Source organism: Eurosta solidaginis, chromosome 3 (genome assembly GCF_040869045.1).
Source record: "Eurosta solidaginis isolate ZX-2024a chromosome 3, ASM4086904v1, whole genome shotgun sequence".
Taxonomy (NCBI): domain Eukaryota; kingdom Metazoa; phylum Arthropoda; class Insecta; order Diptera; family Tephritidae; genus Eurosta; species Eurosta solidaginis.
In genome coordinates this window covers 19233659-19239948 of record NC_090321.1, presented here as the reverse complement: position 1 = coordinate 19239948, position 6290 = coordinate 19233659, and the positions used below count along the sequence as shown (strand labels likewise).

The 6290-nt window shown below is 35.4% G+C and overlaps 1 long non-coding RNA gene across 1 annotated transcript; it reads left to right on the top strand.

Moving 5' to 3' along the window:
- Positions 1–1096: 1096 nt before the first annotated feature.
- On the top strand, positions 1097–6108 carry LOC137243418 (uncharacterized). The gene is made up of 3 exons (XR_010950527.1): positions 1097–1380; positions 1435–1883; positions 1944–6108. It is a non-coding gene; the product is annotated as an uncharacterized lncRNA (long non-coding RNA).
- The last annotated feature ends 182 nt before the right edge of the window (positions 6109–6290 follow it).

Here is a 6290-nt window from a genome sequence, read left to right as displayed (position 1 = left end):
CAAAAAAAAAAAAGGTTAGAAAAAGCTAAATTTAGAAAAAAAAAGAAGCTAAAAAAGGCCAGAAATTGTTTGGTTAATTCACAAATTTTTTTTTTATATTTTAGTTTACACAGTTGTAAATAAAAACTTATAAACATAACTTAAACATAACTTCTTGTTTCAAAACATATCAGAGACATTTTCCTTGACTAGCACATGGGATTACTTTAAATGATTGCATATGTGTATATCCATAAAAAAAAATATATATATATTACAAACTAATTATTTATATAAAATATTCCCCGTCTGAAGAATCAGAAGAGCTTAAGTCTGCGTATAAAGTTTGGCTATTTACCATAGATATGAGATCATCGGTAATTTCAAAATTATTACAAAATTTAGATAAGCGTTTTAACGAGCATCTAATATTAAGCAGCGCATTAAGCATTTTAATTTTTAGTTTGTTCCTTAATTTAGTTTTCAGAATTTTCATGCCACTAAAAATGCTCTCTACCTCCGCGTTACTGAGTGGTAATACTAAAAAAACTAAATATGAATTCGAAAGTTCTAAAAAAGGAGGTTCGTTTAATGCATTTTTATGTTCTCGGACTTCCGACCAAAATTTCATGGTGGAGTGTACATTTTTCCATTGTATAGTTATAAGTTTTCGCCACTGCAGCTCTATTAATGCTATTTGACTTGAAGAATAACTATACTTCTCTTTTTCAAAGTAAGGAAATACATCTGGCTTTGAAACTTTCAACGAATTTTCAGCAGAAAAAGGATTAATCTTTTGTAGAGAACTTATATCATTAGGTATTAGGTGTTCACAGGAACTATTGAAATTATTTTATTTTAGAAATTATTAAAAATACATTCGGAGTAAAAAAGGCTAGAAAAAAGTCACGAAGCTAAACCCAAAATTTCGAGGCTAAAGGCAAAAAAAAGGCTAAATCTAATCTCGAAAGGGCTAACCTGGCAACACTCGTCATATCAATGCTAACAACTATGACGCGCTAAAATTATGAGTGGCATGTTTTTAAGCACAACTGGGAGCGCTGCGATATAAAAACAAGCTAAACTGCTCGGAGCGCATTTAGTAGTTACGCTGAGTTTGTGATGTTTATTGTAAATTTATTATTTTGGAGGAACAAATTCCAAACCCGCATGTACAAATCTTTATTGTTTGATTCCTATACATATGTTATATCGATGGCAATGGATGGAGGTTTCGCTTTATCTACATATATATTATCGGCAGTTGTACGTTTTGATATAGCGTTTGACGATAAGCCGGACCACTTGTGCGCAAGTTTTTGTTGTTTGTTTTGAACTCACCGCTTTGGCACGATCAGATTACATACACCCTAATGTGTAGACATATAACAGCACTAAAAGGTCAATGAACTTTTATTTTCTATTTACTTTAGTAAATAAAATTTTTTTTTTCAGCCTACGTCGTCTAACCGCAGCAAATACTTTATGCCAGTGCATAGGAATGACATCTTAGATTGACGTAAAAGAGCCCAATGTAATAAGAGATCCCATTTGGGTTATCGAATGTACATAAATACTATCGAAATAGTTCTTCGGCGAGACCATTTACTATTAAAGACCTATAATGATATTAGTTTCTTAGTACTTGGACTTTTATGCGTAAAAGAGCGTTTTTCGAATTCGCGCGTAGTTAAGCATGCGCAATAAGCTCCAGTGCATAACTAAGGTCATATGCAATGATTTGTGTTGGATTGTGAATGTGCGTGATGAGAGGTCGTGGTATTGTATGCAAGAAGCACCTTGAGATGGTACTGGAGAAAATATTGCGGTAAATTTTTACTTTGCATTAGGAGAAAAAAGCCAGAAAATGTTAAAATAGAAAAATTGGCGCAATTAATTATCAGGTAAAAACAATTTGGTTGGTATATATGTATATTTAAAATACTTATACTTTTTTCAACCAGCCGACCGCCGTAGTGTAATTAGCGTGCCCCGCAAACCATATCGAAGATTTTGGATGCAACTCTTGGGCAAAGCAACAACGAAAAATTTAGGGTAAAAGTCTAGTTGAGGGGTCGACTGCTAATACTGTACTAATAATATCGAGAGAGGTGTCAAACGACGCGCCTTGACGTCAGTATTGTCACGGATATTAACATCACTAAGTTATACCATCAGCAAATTCGTTACAGTATTAATAATCCGAAGGCGGAAAATAAAAATTTTAACTGGTTCAAAAGACATTAACGAAAAACCGTAAAATTACCCGCGGGTCCCTCCAAAACCGGGGGCGGGATCCATACTATTTTTGCGCAGAATTCCTTTCTGTATTGGCGGCCTTCAGCCGTGCTTATAAAAAATTACCTTGGGTGGGTCTAACACCGGTTTGGAGACCAAAACTATATCCGCGGAAAACACTTATGTTCACAATTTTTTTGTGGGTACACCAACATTATCACAACCACAACCAATCGCCAACTTCAGCTGCAAATATCTCCGAACATAATCCTCCTTCGGATTATTGTTGTTAAAGTCAATACGCGTCTTTCGACACCTCTCTCGATATTTTTGGAAGCGTATTAGCAGTCGACCCCTCATTTAGACTTTTACCAAATTTAGAAACAAGGTTTATCAATTAGGTTCAGTCTCGCCAATTCATAGGAAAAAACACGACGCAAATTGGAAGAGAAGCTCGGCCTTAAACTCTTCGGAGGTATATCGCGCCTTGTATTTATTTTATCTTTTTACATAAATGCATAAATTTCGAGAAATTATGCTACGTGTTCTACAGAGGAAAACATTTTGAACTCTTACGGTTTCTAGACTCGCTAAATATTTCTTATAAGGCATGATTATCATTTTTAAATGGAATAGTTTTCGATGTAAACATTATTATCTAGTATATCGTTAGCTTAATGTGAAAATGTGCTAAGTCACTTTTTTAAAAAATTGTATTTTAATGCAGTTTTAAAACTGAATTCAAAATACACCGATCAAACAAAAACAATATTTAAATTTTACATTTTTACGTGCTGCAATGATGTGTAAATGTGCTAAGTCGTCAGCTGTTAAAAAAAAATGTGCTAAGTCAACCTGTCAATAATATCAATCTGAATTACTAGTCATTTCTTTGTGCGCGCATTTTATTTATTTCATTCATTCAGTCTAAAAGTACGTGCTTTGTTGTTGTTGTATTAACGATAAAGACACTCCCCGAAGGCTTTGGGGAGTGTTACCGATGTTAGTGGCCCTTTGCCGGATATAGATCCGGTACGTTCCGGTAAAAAGCACATTGAGGTACTACTAGCTCGACCATCTCTGGAACGATTTATGTGACTACATTAAACCTTCTAGGCCATCCCGCCCTCCCTACCCCCTAGTTCCATGAGGAAATTGGGGTCGCCAGAGTCTCGGCTGTCAATGAAGCAGGATTGGCCACGGTTAGGTGAGTTGACAATTGGGTTGGAGAAGCTATATAATGTGCTGGCAACCCCTTTAGAGGGTTGCGAACACAACCCCTTGAAATTGGATTTGCCCAATTGAGACATGCTTTTGGTGTATGATAAATGCTTTGCGCTGACTATAATCTACTTCAATTCTTACATGTCGATAACTACATGCTTTCTTACAGACTAGTTAAAAAATAAAAACACTTCAAGCTTAAACTTATATAAGCTGTTATTAAAATTTATAACACTACTGAATCGATTTGCTAGATGTATAGTCCTAGTTATAGGTTCATTCATAGCATAATTCGTTTTATGAGTTATTTCGATAAATAATCTATTATGCCAAAGATCACGTAGTGGAATATATGGAATGAACAAAGTAGATAAAACAGAGCAATTCGTGCTAAAGTTTATTACATTATAGGCAAGCATGAGTCAGATAAAAGTTCTTCTGTCATGCAAAGCCTGAAGACCAAGCAATTTGTGACTGCTGGTATATGATGGGAGGCCGTCTGGCCAGTGAAGCATACGTAAAGCAATTTCGTAAAAATTTTTGGAACTTTCTCAATTTTATAGGAGTGAGATTCATAGAAAGGATTCCATATTATTGAGCAATTTTCAATACCACTTCTGACCAAGCATATATAAAGAGCCTTTAACGTCATAGGGTCCTTAAAGTCACTGGTGTTACGTCTGCTGAACCCAACTATTGCACCAAATTTTGATACAACGAAATAAATGTGACTAGAAAAAGAGAGTTTGGAGTCAAAAATTACACCCAAGTCTTTACTCTCTTGACAACGATTAAGAGATTTAGCATTTAGTTTGTAGATAAAGTATGTGACAGTTGTCTTTGTGGAATAAGACACAACACAGCATTTGTTTGAATTTAAAAATAAAAGAGTCCAGATCAGAACCGTTAGAAATAAAATAAATAAATAAATGTAAGGCGCGATAAACTCCGACGAGATTTTAGGCCGAGCTTCTCTTCCAATTTACGTCGTTCTCCTTTTTTTTAATTTTTCCTACAAATTGGCGGGACGGGATCTACTTGTTTTATGCCGACTCCGAACTGCATCTGCGAGGCCGATGAGTTTTCACTGAGAGCTTTTCATGGCAGAAATAAACTCGGACTGCTTGCCAAACACTGTCGAGGGGCGACCTTATTTCTAAAATTTTGATGTTGCTTTGCTCGGGGTGTGAACCCAGGGCATTCGGTGTGGTAGGCGGAGCACGCTACCATCACACCAGGGTGACCGCCAATAGCTAGAAATAGTTTGACAAATAAATGGTATTTTTTGTGAAATATATAATTTTAGTGTCATATTTCAATCATTAAAGGGGAGGAGTGATGCGGAAACATATTGAGTAAAAAGTGCTAAGTTAGGAGAAAAAATTTGTTTTGAGTGAGGAAATTGTGCTAAGTCATAAAATAGCTGCTGGGTTAGCATACATGATCTTTATTTATCTTTTTCAAAACTTCTACACTCAAAAGCGTTGCAGCTAAGGTATCCTCATTCACAGTTTGGAAAAAAAAAGGTTAATTCAAAAATTATTTAGTTTTTTTTGTCTCTTGTAAAATTCGTAAAAAGTGACTTAGCACATTTTCATATTAAGCTAACGATATATATATGTATATATATATTCGCATACATAAATGGCTGGCTGTTTGTTCAATTGCTTTGGTTTGGAATTGAGCAAATTCTTTTAATACACAAAATAAGCGATGTGGAAAGATTTAAGAAAACACCTTTGGCTGATCCTGTGAGAAATAACGTAGAGTGCACTTGTAGTGTAACCAAGCTGCCACGCAGCAACCACAATGATGAGATGGGTTGCAAAAGACTTCCAAGGCAGCCACATTTTGGAGATCTGTGTTTGGCAACGGTATAATCTGGTAAGGCGTTGCTCAGATGATGATCTACTCCACATGTCGTTGCTTTAGCAAAGCAAAGAAAACGGATACCCTCTTCGAACTCATAGATATTTAACCTGGAGACCTTTTAAATCATTTAAGTGCAACAAAATTTATAATATTTCACGAGATTTTTTCACTCTCTCTCGTATATCTATCATTAGTTTGAATTCAATTTCCATTAGTGAGTTGTGGACAACAAAAACCGCACTTCAGCGTTTATGGGAGTCATTTGGGACCCATCAAACCAATAAACATTTTATACTTAGGGGTGTAATAAACAAGTATTTTGCAAATGTTACCAAGCTTAAACGATGGCGTATACTTACCAACTTTCTCTGCTTAAGCTTCGAGGATGAAAAGGAAGATAAAGGAATCGAGCCCTGTCTCTGCAAGCAAATGAAAAGGGAAAAGGCCACTACTTTGAAATGACAAAGTGGAGAACGATTTTGCATCCCTCGGAACCTTAAAGTGACCATCGCGATTCGTTAGACGGCCAAATTCGTTTTGATATGTAAGAAGGACATATCTAGATGGGCGGCAAATACGGCGTGCATTCACAGTGTCCCTGATTGCCTACGAGTGCAAAGTCCTATGGTCGTATTTACTCAATATCGCTTTGGCATATACTGTCAAATTAGATGTCTTTTCTCTCACTATTAATTTGCTGTAAAAACTTTCACAGAACAACAACAGACAAATTTAAGTTTTCAAAATTTAAGGAAGCAAAATCATCAGTAAAATTTGAATTTTTTGTATTTTTAATTTTTCCTTATACATTGTTGCAGTAAAAATAAATTCGAGAAATATCCCATGAAATAATCTTCGAATTTCGGTTTCATACATATGTCTTGTAACACTTTTTTAAAATGTTTTTAGTATTATGGGAAAAATTTACACGACATCAGGGCGGGCGAGGCAATAGCGGTTTTGCGATTATTACTTAA